The 18,991-nt window shown below is 37.3% G+C and overlaps 1 protein-coding gene and 1 pseudogene across 3 annotated transcripts in view; one reads left to right on the top strand and one right to left on the bottom strand.

Annotated features, from left to right (window-relative positions):
- Positions 1–18,991, top strand: part of DPP10 (dipeptidyl peptidase like 10) — a 1,392,171-nt gene that overhangs the window by 1,116,656 nt on the left and 256,524 nt on the right. The window lies entirely within an intron of this gene.
- Positions 14,789–17,567, bottom strand: LOC120368053 (small ribosomal subunit protein uS19 pseudogene; annotated as a pseudogene).

Genomic DNA, 18,991 nt, shown 5'->3' with positions numbered 1-18,991 from the left:
CATATGAAAGTCAGGTTCAGTATAAAATGCAAATTGCTTTATCAGAAATATTGTGAAATCCTCTAAAAGGTACTAATTAAAGTGAGTAGAACACTTTGAAAGTGGCTTTTAATGTCAATATCCCTGTAATTTTTAATATCCTGAAAATAGTAATTATGACAGATTTATAATTTAACAACAATAGCTTTCTTAGTTTGATATATTTGAGTGACCTAATTAAAGTCATTCTTATTTGTTTTGCCATTTGATTTCTATTTTACAAACTTGAATGACAGACTGCTTTCTTGGTGCTTAAGTTAATCTGGGATAATATAAATAGTGTTAAAATAATAGAATACAACATTAGACTTCAATTTTGTTTCCATTAATAATCAAAATTATTAGTTTGTGGTTTGTATTTTTCTTTTCATAACTGTGTAAATCATGCATTTATTTACCAAATTGTGTGCACCCTGATTGAGGAACCGTTTTAACTTTACAGCTGAAGTACCCAGATGGCATTCTGAAATATATTTTACAAATAACAAGGTCAAATAAGGAGATGGGCAGGCCATTTAACAGATATAATTTCTTAAATGTTTTATGTTCTTATGGAAAACCTTATCTCAAATAATTTCTAATATTCTAACATAAGTTTGTATTAGATACTCTGTTAAACACATTATCTACTATGAGTGCATTGTTCCATTGTTTCAGAATCCTGACTTTAATCTAACGGTGGGTACTTACATATGAACCTACAGAGAAAAGTCCTTTCTCCAGTGTGAACTGCTAGGGACTATATTAAATTTTCCCTCTTAGGCTTGAGGTCGCAGTTCAAAGAACTAAGTGCTATAAAAGAGACCACAGTGTCTTCATTACTTTAAGATAAGATAAGCCTATTACTTATATTTCGATGATAGAACTTGGCTATTGAAATCTCAAGGATTGAAACACTGACCCGTTGCCGTGTTATCATGTCCAAAAACAGTAGGCATGTTTACATATGGCTTTGAGAAAATTAAGAAAATTTTATGAGAAAGTTATTAGGAAACATAATAAATGAAATTTATTTTTCTACTCATTTTCAAAATGTACTTTAGTGCAAGAGTCCTGGTACATAGTATATATGAGAAGTATTTAAATGAAGTCACATAAATAACTCTTAGAAAATAAATGTTTTTTCTCATAAATTCATTCAGGTATTTCAAGTAATCTAGAATAATTATCTAAACCAACATTGCAATGGTCATTAATTTTCCTTATGGTAGGAAGATATACAAAGGCATATTATTGATTTTCTCCTCAATCTTTTAAGTTTTCTTAATAAGTTGGAAAAACACAAGTTTGTATGTAGATTTTCTTATATTGGGGGGTTTAAATAAATGTTCTGAATCACTTTGCTGTTTCTCAGCTTGCCCCAAAGCAAAACAAACACTTCCATGGTGTCTCTTGAAACTCCTCTTCTTTCACCCCCCAAACTGTCCTGTATCTTTAAAGTATTTTCTGAATAAATGCCTCATCTCCTTCCTTTCTGTGGAAGCTGACAGTTTGTCAAAAACACAATCTTGGTAGCCTTTTATAGGTAATGACAATGTTTTATTCCATTTCCCACATGTTATAGAGACAGTATATAAAGTAGGTGCTTTACTGGTTCCTCATTGCTACTTCAAAGTCATATCTCACCTTTTCTCCTTCAAAATCCCAGAACGTTTGAAGCTTTAAAGTCATCCAGCTATATAAATCCTTCCCCCTTTTCATTGTAATAACCCGCTGACATTTGTCATTCTCTGCCGTTCATTTAAGGCTGTAGATTCTAGCTTACTCTTTCTCTCCATCTCTACTTCTGCCTCTATTCTAGTTTACTTCCACACCCGCATGTTCCTAAACCACAGACTTTCAATCCCTTCTGTTACGTGTCTCCAATGTCTTTTCCTTCACCCTAACTCACCTTATCATTTAAAGGCTGAGACTCTATACTTTTTCATCACAGTTACCAGCACCCTCCTAAGATCAATCATGATTCCCAAAGTTCCACAGTTTTTTTCTCTCCTGATCACTGGTTAAAATAACCTTACGTTTGTCAATTTTTCGCATCCCTTTTTACTCTCTAACATCTCCTCCTATTATAATTAACATGGATTCCCAGTCCAAAGTTATAACCACTTCTTGCAAACAACTTCCACTATTTTACCTTTTTCTTTTTGAATCATATTCATCTGTCAAATCTGGTTTTATAATCTCCCCAAAGGTACACGTATATTACTGAAAAACACTAATTCAATTTCCTACTGTGCATGATTATTTTATACCTGCTACATAGTTTAAGTTGGCTTTATCAAAAGCCTTTCTGATCTGAATAGCCAAGTAAGTTCCATAGCTATTGATTTTGACTCATTGGTACTGGGTTATCATCGGGAATCTAAGTGATCAGAGATAAGCTAATAATATCTTCCTAGTCAAAAATCTTTGAAGCCAGTTGGCTATCTTTCTTTCTATATGAGAGTTATTCATACACAAAGGTGTGAAATTTTCAACTATCTTTCCTGGAATATAATTCGTGAGTATGTATCAGTAATAAAGTATGTCTCCTTTTATGAACATCATGAGCAAAAGATGAAAACAGGACAATCATCTTTTAAACATGTCAATCAGTTACTGTAGCCAAGTGCACTACAGCATTATGGTTGTTTGAGAGCAGGGAGTGTTTGCTGTTCATTTACCCTCAACGTTTTTCCTAACCCTGTCTCATGGTAATAGTCTCAATATGTATTTATTTGAAATGTATGTTTTATTTTCCTGTTTGATCCTATAAACATCAGAGTTCCAAGAATATACATCTGTTAAAGCCTTGTCTCATGTTTATTATTTTTGTGTATCTCTAAAGGAAATGATATTTCATGTATATTTTCTGATAGGAAAAGAGCAAAAGCCCCTACACTCAAGATAGCTGTTACAATCAAATGAGAAAATGGAAAGGCAAATAAAGAGGATGTGATTCCCTACAGCTATGAAAAGTGATGTGGAAAATATACTGGCTTTTAGGTAATATGGGGATTCACATTCTGTCTCTACCATTTACTCCCTGTGTAACATTGTAAAAACAACACTAAGTCTCTCTAAGAAAATTAAGACACAGAATCTGAAATGCCGTGAGTATTTGATATATGTTATCCCTTTTTATACACCTACCTCTTTGTAAGAAAATATTTCTGAGATAGAATAAAGTTCAGAATCAAAGAAAGAATATGCTTAAGCCATTTTGACAGAAAATAGCAAATACATAGAAAACATAACAAAATATTAAACAATTATATAGGTTAATGGTGATGTACCCAGGAGCTGGAAGAATACAGATTTTCTCCATAAATGATTCAGCCAAGAAATTATAGAATGATGATATAAAACTCTTCATCTATATTCAAATTTTTATCTAAATGCCTAAGATAGACATGCAATATATGTTTGCTCTTACCCATTTGTAGGACATTGATAAAATTTAAAAATAAATTTATATTCATTCACTTTACTCTCAACTGTGTTCTCTTTGAATCTGTCTCTCTGTGCCCCCTTCTGGAAGCCTCTTTTAATTACTTTTTACAAAGTGAAAATCACATTTGTTACAATATGCCATTCTTCAACATTCAAATAAATATATTCAAATTGTGGAAAATGTGAGATGGCATATATTTAGTAAAACGAGATCTCCATTTTGTCACTGATATTTGATCAACAGTCTTTTTTTTTTGTCTTAGCTTTTACATGTTTCATTTTTATTTTATTTTTATCCTGACTGTCTGGATTCTACTTGGTCAGGTAGAAAAGTAAGACACCAAAACTTATTTAAAGATAAGCTGTGAATAGGTGTTAACTTAAGGAAACGTCTAGAATATTCTCCATATGGAAGTTCATTTTCACAGAAATAGAGCCATGTTGTTTATGTTCATTTGTACCCAGATTTTTCTGCTCACGGAAACAGGATAGAGAGTTCTATGTCAATACACACATATGTAACAATGTCATTCATTTTTAAAGACCTTGTGGTATTACAGGACATAAATGTACTATAATTTATTTAACTAATATTATTGAAACTTTTTGAGATGATTCAAAATCAAATGAATTTTTTAGTCATAACAATTCTCTGAACATTTATCACACACAGCCTAGTGTTTTCAATTGTTTTACTGAAAAGAGGAAGTCTTGAAAAAATGCATCATATGGTAAAATGTCAAATTGAAGCAGTGTTTCCCACATTAAAAATATTGATTTTTTTTCTCTTTTCCAAATTTAGCTGCCAATTTAAATAACATTTTTGTATTCATTTGTCTTTTATTGATAGAAGAATCAATAGTATCCGTCAGTTGGGATAGAGTAGGAAGTACAGGAGGTCTGGAGGCAGGTTCTGGACTTAGACGTGTCCTTTTGTGCTTGATGTTCAAAAGCTAAAGGCATTTCCCTGTTTTCATTGAGAGAGGGTGAACGATTACTGGAGTTTCTATATTCTGGCACCAATTGGCCTTCTTACATAGTGAGAGCAACATCATGAAAATGCTGTGTAACAGAAGCAGAAAGCAGAGAATCCTCTCCTATCTCCAAAAAGTAGAAGTTAGCAAACACTGAGCTTTGTGTGTAAGTATGTATGTATGTAGGTGTCCCTAAAGATAATTCACTTTTTTATTTTATGTGTTTTGAAACAGTTGAATTTGAAATAATTTCAGTGTATAAGAAACCTGCAAAATTATTTAATAAAATACTGTAAACTCTTTTAAATGACACTATCCTGTAGTGAAGATTCTCTTTCACTACATTTTATGTACATACACACCTATATACATGCACATATAGCTATTTTTTCTGAACCAATTGAGAATAAGTTGCCCACATTGTGCCCTTTTAGTTCCAAGAACTTTTATTGTTTATTTATACAATGACATTTTCTTAAAATCATAATACAATGATAAAAAAGAAAATTAATGTGGATAAAATATTATCAGCAAGGCTATAGAACATATTCATATTTTGCCAATTCTTCTACTAATGTCCTTTAGGATTAAGAAAAAAAAAATCCTGGTCCTTAGTCTAATCTAGATTCACACAGTACTTTCATTTGGTATGTCTGTTTTGTCTTCATACATCTGGAATATTTCCATAATCTTTCTTTGCATACTTGATATTTTGAAGGAGTATGAGACAAGTATTTTATAGATACTGCTTCATTTAGATTTGCCTGATATTATCTTGTGATTGCATAGATGTTATGTCTTTTGGGTTTTTGTTTTTGTTTTTGAGATGGAGTCTTTCTTTGTTGCCCAGGCTGGAGTGCAGCAGCACTATCTTGGCTCATTGCAACTTCTGCCTCCCAGGTTCAAGCAATTCTCCTGCCTCAGCCTCCTGAGTAGCTGGGATTACAGGCAAGTGCCACCATGCCCAGCTAATTTTTGTATTTTTAGTAGCGATGGGGTTTCTCCATTTTGGCCAGGCTGGTCTCGATCTCTTGACCTCGTGACCCATCCACCTCGTCCTCCTAAGGTGTTGGGATTACAGGTGTGAGCCACCATGCCCGGCCTTTTCAATCCATTTTTAAACTCTTATCCTTCTTTTCAATTCTCACCTTCTCCTTATAGATAACCAATCTCCTTAGTTTCTGGTTTATTTTTCCAGTGTTTCTTTTCTCACAAATCTGCAAATACATGTATATTATATTCCCTTCTCTCTTACAGAAACCTTAGCATGGCTTAGATTCCTTTTGCACATTGCATATTTTTCATTTAGTGTTGTAGTCTGGATGTCACTCCATATTACCTCTTAAATATTTACTCATTTTTTTTACAACTGCATAGGACTCCATTTTATAGAAATATGCAAGTGTACTCGACCTCTCTAATGTATAAGCCTTTGAACTTTTCTCAAGGTTTAGCAATTACAAACAATGCCTTCATGGATAACCTTATTTATATTTTTGAAGTTGAATTATTAAGGAAAAATCCTAGATGTTCATTTCTTGAGTCAAAGGTAAATGCATACGTAATTTTATTTATATTGTCAAACTGTCCCTTATAAATGTTGTACCAATCTACATTCACAATAGCAGTGTTTGAGTGCCAGTTTCCCTTGAGCTTTGCCATGAAAATGTGTTGTCATACTTTTAAATTTTTGTTAATATGAAAGGTAAGAAATAATATTTAAGTGGCTCATGCCAGCAATCCCAGCACTTCGGGAGGCTGAGGCAGGTGGACCACCTGAGGTCAGGTGTTTGACACCAGCCTGGCCAACCCATCTCTACTAAAATTACAAAAAAAAAAAAAATACCTGGGCATGGTGGTGGGTGCCTCCCTCCCTCCCTCCCTCCCTCATATGTTAGTCCTCAGTTTCAATTGTTGCCATTTTTTAAAATATCCCTGAGTATCCAATGTTTAGCTCCCTCTTATAAGTGAGAACATATTTTCTGATCCTCTGTTAAGTCACTTAGGATAATTGTTGCCAACATCTTTAATCAGATATGCAATGTGTAGAAATATGCTAGGAATAGAAGCATACTGAATATGGACATTGATGCTGTGTCATTTCGTTCTCTCTTAATCACAAGGAGCCTGTCTAAGAGAATATAGTTATCTTTTGTTTCAAAATAACTTGTAGAGTTATTGTTTCTTGTTTTTTTTTTTAATCTGATTTTAGAAAAAAAATATGTGGTCATTATGGAAGACATAAAAGTGGAGAAAATTTTAAAAGAACAAAATTGCCCATAGTCTCAAAACCACAAATCCATTCCTTGAGGCATTTTTATTATACTTTCCTCCAATATCTTATGCATGTATGTGTGTGTGTGTGTGTGTGTGTGTGTGTGTTTTATAAAGTAATATTATGCACTCCCAAAGGGAATATAAAGTAAACCATTTGACTTTTCCAAACTAAATTGTTATGGACCATTTTTCTATTGAACAATTATATCGCTAAATTTAAATACAAAGATTTTACCTAGCTATTGTCTGAAGAAAGCCAAGTTGTCTAATTACAGTATAGTATATTGTACTCTTTTAAAAGCTTGATATATTTACAGATCAAAAGCATGTAACAGCACACCTGGGTTGCTATAGAGATGTCTAAATTTTATCAAGATTAAAAAATACTTCAACAACAAATGCATTTTTATAAGTATGCTAAAGACTTACCATAACTTAAACACCCACAAACATTTTTTTTTTCATCAGTATTCTGGGAAAAATACAGGTGCAAGATATTATATGCCTTTTAAATAGCTTCATTTTCTAAACTTATGTCTTTTTTCTTCTGATACATCATTTCCACTCCCTTATTTTTGACTTTAGAATTGTCAGTGAAAAAGTTATGCTCTTCAAACTCTTGAAATATGGCCTGCCAAACTGATAGTGTGAAGTGTGGAGAGAAAAATAATACATATACCTGCATTGCACACATGTACATATACATACATGTATATATGAACATATGTAAACACAGACATGTTATATTTATATAAATGTGTTTTTTATATTTGTTTCTTCTCTATGTATGTGCTTACAAACAGAACACCAGCATGAAGATTCTTAAAATATACATAGGACAGAATTAAGGTCATCTGCTCTAGATAAGAGTCGTCATGCATATTCATAGCTCTGAAATTATGTGATAGTTTAGGGAGGATATTTCTGTAGTGACCTTTAACCTTAATGTCAGGGTATCGATTGGACAAGCATCTCTAAAAATCCATCACTTAATAATAAAAGCAAAGTTTAACATTATTATTTTTTAAAAAACCTCAAACTTCAAAAAGCTTTGGGGTAGGCCAGGCACGATAGCTCATGCCTGTAATCCCAGCACTTTGGGGAGCCGAGGTGAGCAGATCATCTGAGGTTAGGAGTCTGAGACCAGCCTGACCAACATGGTGAAACCCCATCTCTACTAAAAAGACAAAAAAATTAGGTGGTGTGGTGGCGCACTCCTACAGTCCCAGCTACTCAGGAGGCTGAGACAGGAGAATTGCTTGAACCCAGGAGGTAGAGATTGCAGTGAGCTGAGATCACGCCATTGCACTCCAGCCTGGGCAACAGGAGTGAAAATCTGTCCAAAAAAAAAAAAAAAAGCTTTGGGGTAACTCTGCGAGAAATACTTGACTTTTTCGTAGGCCATGACTACAGAATTTCATGTTGGCAGTGTCAGAAAAGAGAGTGCAGATGGGGTTGAGCTTAGGTTTCCATCTGTGATAGCAACTTGCAGCAGATACACAGCTTATTGGTTCAGCTATTTTTTAAATGCTGAGATGGAGTCTTAAAAAGGAGCAAACACCAAACTCATGGTCCTTTAAGCAGAATTTACCAACTGGATTCAAAAGAAGCAAAAACATTAGCCTGTTGACATAATATGTAGGTAGAGCCTGAGAAAACCTATTAATATCAAGTAGGAAATAGAACAATCAGAGCATGGTATAGTGATGTTAATGAACACAGATATAAAGGGAAGAATCATAAATTCTTACCGCTGAAGTACTAGCCCTGTAGGACATACAGCCTGCATGAAGCCAAGGCTACTTGAGATTTTTTTGTTGTTGTTTTTTGTTTTTGAGACACAGTTTTACTCCATCACCCAGGCTGCAGTGCAGTGGCACGATCTCAGCTCACTACATCTTCCACCAACTGAGCTTAAGTGATTCTTGTGCCTCAGCCAGCCGAGTAGCTGGGATTACAGGTGTACAACATCACACCCAGCTAATTTTTGTAGTTTTAGTAGAGACAGGGTTTGGCATATAAACCAGGCTAGTCTTGATCTCCTGACCTCAAGTCATCTGCCTGCCTCAGCCTCCCGAAGTACTGGGTTGACAGGTGTGAGTCACCATGCCTGGCCAGGTATTTTTAAACTTCTGGATTTCTAGTGTTATTCTCATCTTCGTATTGCCCTATATGTATCTTTTGATAACTCCTCCCCTTACTTGCGCTGGCCTGGTTCTGTACGCTTTGAACCATTGAAGCCTAACTAAAACCACGCCCTTTCTCACCACAGTCTATGTGAGTTCTCTTAATTTTCATGAGTTGTAAATTAATTCAGTCATCTGCCATCCATTCATCCATCTAATCCAAGAACCAGTGCGTTACTTCATTCTTCCCTCCTCTTCACTGACTTCCTCGCTTTCCCCATCTCCACTCTAGACCCTGTCCTTCCATTTCATTTTCTGCATTAATTAGTGCTCTTCCTCCTTAATAGTATCCTCTCAGTATAGTAATATATCTTCCTTGAACTGCCATGAAATCTTGGAAACGATTTTTCTCCTACCAGTCTTGTTTCTTTATCATTCCCCATATTTTTTTCTGAGTAATTAATATGATACATAATAGGAGTATTTGTTTTTCTGATTTTAAAGTTCTATCACAAGTCTCTCACAGTCTTAAAGTAAGTTCTCCATGGCTTGGTTCTCTCTACTTCAGCTTTAGCTCCTGCAACACTTCCTGCCCCATTGCCTCGAATTCAATTACTTTCCCCATGTTTATACCCTCGTGCACCTTCCTCTGGTTCTTCAACACTTAACTAAATGCTCATTTCTTTTTGCAACAATACTTTCTTTTTTTTTTTTTTTGAGATGGAGTTTGGCTCTTGTTACCCAGGCTGGAGTGCAATGGCGCGATCTCGGCACACCGCAACCTCCGCCTCCTGGGTTCAGGCAATTCTCCTGCCTCAGCCTCCTGAATAGCTGGGATTACAGGCAAGTACCACCATGCCCAGCTAATTTTTTGTATTTTTAGTAGAGACGGGGTTTCATCATGTTGACCAAGGATGGTCTCGATCTCTTGACCTCGTGATCCACCCGCCTCAGCCTCCCAAAGTGCTGGGATTACAGGCTTGAGCCACCGCGCCAGGCAACAATACTTTCTTAAACACTATCTGGACCCTCCTCTGTGCTTCCAAATCTATGCTACCACTAACTGAGCACGTCTCATTGTCTGCTGAGTAAATATCTTAATTGGTCTTCCACTAAGCTGTCAGCTTGTTAAAAGCATGAACTTTTTTTATACTTAATTCAAAACCTGGAACAATTCCTGGAATATGCCAGTGACCAATGAACGTTTGTGAGATAAATTTACCTTGGGCATTGCAGTCCCTTAGATGTACATGACCTCCAGAGTCCTCTCACAGTGTCCACTTGGTCCACGGTTCTCTGCAGCTGCAGTGTCCATGGCGACTTGTTTACCTGCTATGCCAAACCCTGTGTGTGGCCAGCACTGTGCCCATGAGAATACATGGACACAGCTCAGAGATGCCTAGAAAGAAGGCTCTGTAGAATAAATTGAACTGCTGCATGGTTCCTGAAGACCGGTTTTACTAAGATCATCATTTGCCCTTCAGTTTTGTTGTAGAGCACCTTCAACATTATCTTCCTGTGATTGACGATACATTTAGAAGAACCCTTCAGTTGCTGCTTTTTGTCTTTGCCCTGCTTTAAGAACAAAATCAGTTATTTTAGAAAGATATGTCTGATAGCCATAGGAAGGGCTGAACAGCTGTATCGAGTGCAGAGAAATAAGAGTCACCTCAGGCATCAAACTGTTCATAGTCAGATTTAGAGGAAGTCAATAAATAAACTTGCTTATACTTTACTATATTTAGTTTTGATTTATTGGATAAAATATGTCTTTAAATATCATCATAAGAAACCAAGTGTTGGGTAACGTTTTAGAGTTTGCATTTGAAAAGGATTTCAAGTGTGAGCAGTCAGTCTCCTTTGGAGACATTTCACAGGCACTATCATCAGTGTCAAGTGGAGCAGTCCAGGGGGGGGCCCTTTACATTTATCATGTTTGTTCCTAAAAGATCAAATGTAGTTTTTCCTTGTACGTACAGAAGCTAGGAGCTTGCCACTTTCTCAGGAGGTGCTAGCTCTGTGGCTGAATTCAATTTGTGTTCAGAACTGCCCGAAGCAGAATTTCATACATCACCAGCTCAGAATCTCACCCTTGCAATTATCCTGTTGAAAGACTGTGGCAGGCAGAATAGTGATTCCCCCAAAATGTTCACAACCCCCGGAACTTGTGAGTCTGCTATCTTTTATGGCAAAGGGGAACTGAGGCTGGAAGTCAGTTGAGAGATAATCCTGTATCATCTAGGTGGGCCTAATGCAATCATATTGGCTCTTAAAAGCATAAGAGGAAAGAAGAAAAGTCATTCTAAGAGAAGTGATAAAGCTAGAGGAAGGGACACATCAGCTCAAGAATGTGGGCAGCCTCTAGAAGCTGGGAAATACCTTCAGACATATTCACCAATGAAACGTGGACCTCAGTCCTACAACTACTTGGAAAGAACTGAATTTTGTCAGTAATCTGAATAAACAAGGAGATGGATTTTTTTCCCTAGAGCTTCTAGAGGGCCTTCCCACTGACACCTTAATTTTATTCTGGTGAAACTCATGTTGGACTTGTGACCTACCAAACTGTAAGATAATAAATTTGTATTGTTTGAAGCCACTAAGTTTGTGGTGATTTGTTACTGCAGCATGGTAAAGCAATACAATGATCTATGAAAAACATTGATCACCTTTTCCTTGAGAGGGCCAAGAACGTCTTAGAGAATATTGCAATCTGGCTGGGCATGGTGGCTCACGCCTAGAATCCCAGCACTTTGGGAGGCCAAGGCAGGAGGATCATGAGGTCAGGAGTTTGAGACCAGCCTGGCCAAGATGGTGAAACTCCATCTCTACTGAAAATACAAAAATTAGCTGGGCATGGTGGCAGGCACTTGTAATCCCAGCTATTCAGGGGGCTGAGGCAGGAGAAATGCTTGAACCTGGGAAGAGGAGGTTGCAGTGAGCTGAGATCACACCACTGCACTCCAGCCTGGGAGACAGGGCAAGACTCCGTTTCAAAACAAAAACAAAACAAAACCAAAAAACAGAATATTGCAATCTAACTGACAAGAAAAGATAAAAGTAAATGGAAATTTCAACACTGATGAAAGAACAAGACAATATTTTGAGACAGTAATTGGTCGAGTGGTATATAACAATGCATGATAAATTGGGAAATGAAATCTGCTAAGTTCTGAGCAAAGTCTTAATGTAAGAGTTAGAAAGAAATGAGTCTGAGTTTCCTGATCTCAGGTATATTTTAGAAGCTAAGCAGAGAGTTGGTAGATAGTCTTATGAACACTGCTTTATTTAAGTGTTCATAAGACTATTTATTTAAAATGACATATCATTAGGTTGAATATTTCATGATACTGATGTATAGAGATTCCAGTTGAATTTGTCAGAAAAATGGCCAGAAGGAGACTTCATAAGAACCAAACTTTAATGTGCAAGTTGGAGGATTCGAAAAGGGATCAGATGGGGAGGCTTTCCAGGAGAGAACAAATTGGTGAGCATTTCAGAGTTGACAATGTCTACATTATCTCCAGAGACATCAAGGTCAATGCACCTGTGCTGAAAGCCACCCACAAAACTGAAGTCTGTCCTCTCACTCCAGGCCCACACTTACTCACAGGCATAACTCCCTTACCTCATCAGTGGGCAATACATAATTTCTAAAAATGAGACAATACAGAGTAATCTCTCACTCATCTTTCTTTGATCTAACAGAGACCAGCCTGGGTTGTAAGAAATCTAGGGAAAGGATTCACTATTATTTTGGTTGTCAACGCTTCTCAATCTGGGACAAAATGAAGACCACCGAAAGGCAGGAGAAATACTCAGATTATTACTCTTTTCCAGCCAAATGCAGGAGTATTGAGGGAACAAGGAGATGACAAAGATGCTTTTAGAACAGCTCCTAATGTTCTCTCTCTTCCTAAATGATTATGGCCAAGGCTGAGAAGGGAACCATACGTATCAGAAATGGTCCCTCAAAGTGCCCCAGCTGCTCATTGACTCCCAGGCCTGAAGATAGTCAGTCTAGAGGCAGATGCTGCATCTAATATCTCTTCCTGCCTGAGGTTCCGTAGAGTCCAGTTCCTGTCGAAAGCTATACAGGGCAATAAAATGAGTATGATCCTCTTAGTAAGAAATTATGGGTAGAATTTCTGCTTTCGTGTTTGTTAATAAGGGGACTTCATGTGAATTACCTAACCTCTCTGGACTTTATTTGTAAATGGCACTGATGACATTAATGGTGCCTCTCTCAGAGTAAGCATTTATGGATTTTTATATGATTTTTAGTGAGATAAATCTTCGTTGAAATGTGAATTATAAAATGTTAGTATTCTTGTAGTTACTATTATTGTATTAATTTTCTAGAGCTTCTATAACAAAGTACCATCCCTTGAGTGGCTTGAACAGCAAAAGCTTATTTCCTTAAGGTTCTGGAGGGTGAAAGTTTAAGGTCAAGGTGTCCACAGGGTTGATGTCTTCTGAAGCCTTTCTCTTCGGGTTGTATATGGCCGTATTCTCCTTATATCATCGCATGGTGTTCCCTTTGTGTAGATACATGTCCAAGTTTCCTCCTATGAGAACACCCAGGCACACTGGATTAGAGCTCACCCTACTTATTTCATTTTAATTTACTTTTCTCTTTAAAGATCCTTTATCTAAATGCAGTCACATTCTGAAATACTGGCTGTTAGGACTTCAGCATATAAAATTCTAGGGGGACACAATTCAGCTCATAACATTATTACAATTATTATTATTAATTCCAGTTCAGTGGTTAAAATAATACTTTGCATTATGACAGTCATAACTTTATATAAAAAAACTGAATACCTATTTCAGGTGCCTTTGAGGCTTTACAATCACAAAGTCACTACTTCTCAGACACAACAGCAAGCTGGCAGCCTGGCTCCACTGCCTCTCCTTTGCTCAAATGGCCACCGAAACCAGTGCCTTGGCCTCATTGGGCTTTGCCACCTTTAACATGAAACTTTCTCTTCATAATATGGACTCATTTTTTGTGCATCATAAGGGAGTCGTTTGAACTGTAGAAGTTGACTCCAATGACAAAATACGTATGAAAAATAGCAACTTTCTATAGTAACTCTAAATTTCCTTCTGGGAAAACACACAAACATACGTGTGTGCACGCACACACACATACAATCCCCCACCCCTCCAACTGCTAAAATTTTCATGCCTAATTGATATTTTTTGTATGACTTAAGCTGCTTTCTTCTATTATGGCTTCTCTCCTACCAGGCACAGAACCTGTACAGGATATTTAGGGAGAAGGGCTCTATTCCACACTTCCAATAGTCCCTATTGTATCCAGTCCTCTAACAAGCAAAGACATGGACAGTAAGTAACATTTATCCTGGGGAAACTGATCAAAAAGAGAAGCCACCAGGATAAAGCAAGTCAAGGAAATTTGCCTACTCAGAACCATGATTTGAGATGCTAATCATTATAAAAGCAGGTTTTATTGGTCCATTTAATTTGATTTGGAGAGAAATCTCCCTAAAGGATTTGAGGATTTTGCAGACCTAAGGCACTAACACACAGAGTAAAGTTGGATTTTACTATATTAGTTGTCCCTATGGAATCAGTTCATCAAGGCTGCTAATAACTAAAACAGTGGCTTTCAAACTTTAATGTCTTTAAGAATTATCTGAAGAGCTTGTTAAAATGCCACGGGCTCAAGAAATTCTGATTCATTCAGTCCTGAGTGGGATCTGGAAATCCACACAGTATCAAGCCCTCTTCCTCACCCCAGGTGATTTTAATTTTTCTAATAAACACTCCTATAGTGTTTATTATATGTCAGACACTGTTATAAGCATTTTATAAACGTTAACTTATTTAAAGTCAAAAATTTACATTTTGTTATCCATTTTTTTTAAATTTTATTTATGTATTTATTTATTTATTGAGATATGTGTGCCTTTACTAGCTAAAGCACTACTTGAGGGGGGTGAAGCGGGAGAAGTGGGTGGCTCTGATGCCCGGCCGGCCGTGCTTCACGGGCTTATAGGTGATGGAGAGCTCGCCCAGGTGGTGGCTGATCATCTCTGGTTTGCTCTCCACCTGGTTGAAGGTCTTGCAGTTGCAGACGCCCACCGTCTCGGCAGGATGAGCACGTCCCGCAGGTGCGCCTTCACCGCTTCTCCACGGGCGGCACCGCCTCCTTGGCCTCGCGCAGGCGCTGCAGCACCAAGCGCTGTTTTCCGCGTCAGGCCGCGGTTAAGCCGCCGCCACTGGCGCGCACCCCACAGCTTCGTTGGCTGCTCGTAGGACAAGTCCGACAGCTGGTCCAGGTCCACGCCACGGTAGGTGAACTTGCGGAACGTCCGCTTCTTTATCTGCGCTATGCTCTGCCGTCTAGGAGAGCCATGGAGATGGAGTTGTTTATCCAAGGGCAGTCTAGCAAGTGGCGGTGCTGGGGTTTGCGTTCAGGCGGTGTTGTTCCAGGCCACCTTACTCTGATGCACATTCTCCACCAGCACACTTTGAGAAACATCGCTGTAAGGAATATTCATACAGATGTAACAAATTCCCCTATAAAGCAAATGCTTCCTGTCAATTATGGATACCTGCCTCTATTGAAAACCTACTTTGTGCTAAGCACTCTGGTAGACAGACAAGATTTTTTATTTATTTATTTTTTTAAGTATTACAAAGTAAGTGTGAAAAAATTTCTAAATTAGCCTTGTTAACCCATTTGGGTCTCTCTGTGGCCTAATGATGGACCTAACCCGTGTAGAAGAAGGAAAGCCAATGTTTCTGTGCTTCCAAATGCTCAAACTGCTGCTTAATACACCATCCAGTGCACAACTTATGAACTTACGCCCCTATGCCCCTATGGTTTTTTCTTTTTCTTTTAAAAAAGTATGCGTTTAAAACAGTTTGAAATTTACAGATATATTTAAAGCCTATGAATAGTATAAAAGACCTTCATATACATGTCACCCAGAATCACCAATTGTTAACATTCTACCCCATTAGGTCCAGCCTTTGCACACTCTTGTTTCTGTCCACATGATGTATACACAAGTTTTTAAAGTTAACTTTAATTTTTGTTTTAAGTTTCGGGGTACTGTGTACAGGATGTGCAGGTTCATTACACATGTAAATGTGTGCCATAGTGGTTTGCTGCACCTATCAACCCATTACCTAGGTTAAGCCCAGCATGCATTAATTATTTTCCTAATGCTCTCCCTGCCAGCACCCCACCCCCTGGCAGGCCCCTGTGTGTGTTGTTCCCCTCCCTGTGTCCATGTGTTCTCATTGTTCAGCTCCCACTTATAAGTGAGACCATGTGGTGTTTGGTTTTCTGTTCTTGCATTAGTTTGCTGAAGATAAAGGCTTCTAGCTCTATTCATGTCCCTGCAAAGGACATGATCTTATTCCTTAATATGGCTGCATAATATTCCATAGTATACACACAATTTTTTTGACCATTAGTACCATTAGCATTTTCTTATGGGGGAGGTGTTGGTACTTTGTCCAAGATATAAATAATAAATGAAAAAGTTGGTTAGAATGTAATATATCCACTTGTCACAATCATTTTAGCAGTTTTAGAAACCCTGTAACTGGAAATATTTACCCGGAATCAGTTATTTCATCACATCATTTAATTTCCAATTGATCATCATAATCAACATTATTATAACTGTTTTTATTGAGCACTTGTTATGGGCAAAAAACTTTTTGCATTATCAATCCACCCAACATTATAATATTATAATAATCCTCTCTGTCCCCGTAACTGTAATTCTTCCAGTTCCTCCTCTTCACTTATGCTCCTGTAGCCACGCCAGCTTCCTTGTGGATCTGTGATCATTCCAGGCACATTTCAGTCTCATGACCCTTGCACCTGATGTTCTATCTGCTGGAATATTATTAATTATGATATTCATAAATGAATTCACACACTTTCTTCAATGATTCACTCAAATATCAGCATGTTAGTGAAACCTTCCTTTTCCATATTTAAAATTTCAACACTTCCCTAATATTTTCTTTCCTCCTTCATTTTTGTCTCAATCCCATCTAACATATATCAATTATATTTTTTCTCCCTTAAACATTAGTTCAAGAGGCCAAGATATTTTTCTATTTGGTGCATTCCTGTTTACCAACTCAGAGAATTGTGTCATACATACTGAGGTCCTCTTTAAATATTTGTTGAATAAACACCCATTGTTAAAATACAGAAAAGGAAGCCTAGAGAGGTTATATTACTTAGCTAAAGATAAGTTTCTGGAAAGTGTCAAAGCAAATATGATATCAGGAAATTGCTTGTAGAGCCTAAATTCTCAATATGTCTAGTGAGCTGGGAGACACATGAGGAACATAATTTAGAGTTTTACATCTTAGGGCTTTCACGTTTTTGGTGGAAAAGCTGAATGCACACACTTAATGGCTCTGATTTTTGTGTTCACTTATGCCCAGCTCAACCATGGAAAATAATTTGACTTCATAAGAATAAGTGATTTTGGTGGTAGTACTATAGACATGCCTCCCATTTGCAAATATATTTGCTATTTTCCTTGTACTTTTCCATAAATTATTTCATTTTACTTCATAATGGGACAGTCAGTCAGGGTTCGTTATTACCTTTGTGTGGATGAGGAAGTGGAAGCTCATTTCGGTTAGTGATTTTCTCAAGGTCATACAGCAAAAATATAGTTGTATCAGAACTAGGGGCAAGGTTCCCCATCTCTGACATGATTTTTTACTAACAGCTTTCTTGCTCAGAAACTCATGCTACTATACTCTATTATAAAAAATAAATCTTCTAAAAAAATAAATACTGGCCCTATAAAATTGTAGGTATGGTAAGAACAGTAGTCTCAATGGTATCTACAAATTCCTATATTACTTGGTTAGTTTTTCTCAGCAGTACCAAAGGGTATGAAGTTGAGCAAGACCCTCTGGTCATTTGGAGACAGACATTTAACAGTAAATTGAGCCTACATCTTATAGTTCCCAAACCTGGCTTCCTGAGTGACCAAGCAGAGATGAAATTTAAGGAAGAAGCATCTTCCCTGTAAATTCCATCATTGTGGTCCCCACAAATTACAAATACTTATAACTGAAATATATATCTAGAAACATTGCCAGTGGCAACTCCATATGGGCCTGTAGCAACTCTATTCTTGCTTTCTCTGAGGAAAGAATTTAGCTGAGAGACAGAAGGTAGAGTGAGAGACTAAAGAAGTTTTAGAGCAGGAGTATAAGTTTATTAAGTTTTAGAGCAGGAACAAAAGGAAGTAAAGTATACTTGGAAGGGGGCCAGGCAGGTGCCTTGAGAGATCCAAGTGCCCCATCTAACCCTTGACTTGGGGTTTTACAATAATACATTGGTACAGTTTCATGGTTTGTGTTTCTTTTCCCCTGATTCTTCCTTGGAGCAGGCTGTCCGCATGCACAGTGGCCTGCCAGCACGTGGGAGGGGCTGCATGCACAATGTGCTTACTGAAGTTGTGCACATGCTCACTTGAGGTGTTTTTCCCCTTACCAGTCAAGTGTTGCAAGAAGGTCATATACCAGTTAAACTCTTCCATTTTGCCTGTTAGTGTACATGCTTGAGCTCCACTCACTCAACTCCTGTGATCTTATCAGGAAGCTGCTGATCACCAGCTTCGGGTGTTTCTATATGGAGACTGCCTTTCCCTGGCACCAGCCACAACCAATTATTATTTTAGAGCAAGTTTAACATCTGCCTGACCATCTACTAATGGTCACCTGACATTCCTGGGAGCGACACTCTCTTGCCCTGCTCATGTCTGCCTAGATACCTACTCTAACAGAGGTATTCAGTCCAGTAAAATAATAGATTTGTTGTCATTGTCAGTCACCATCAGTTGTTTTATATTTCCAAGCAGTTTTTAACTTCATTATGTCTCTTAAGAGCAATGAACATATTTAACTTTCATTTTAAATAACCCAGTGATATTAGTATAAGTAATAATCTCCTTAATTATCACATTCCAAAAAAAAAATTCTCAGAGTTGTCAATGGCTTATTTAATATCTTGCAGTTAATATCACTTACTTTCTTGAATGCAAGTCTGTGCTCTTGTCACCACACTGCAGTGGGGCAGGAGAAATATCTGGCATATACTAGGCACTCAGTAGACAT

The sequence above is a fragment of the Saimiri boliviensis genome, chromosome 5 (assembly GCF_048565385.1).
Source record: "Saimiri boliviensis isolate mSaiBol1 chromosome 5, mSaiBol1.pri, whole genome shotgun sequence".
Classification (NCBI taxonomy): domain Eukaryota; kingdom Metazoa; phylum Chordata; class Mammalia; order Primates; family Cebidae; genus Saimiri; species Saimiri boliviensis.
Note: the sequence above shows the minus strand (reverse complement) of the source record. Positions and strands in the feature narration are given on the sequence as shown.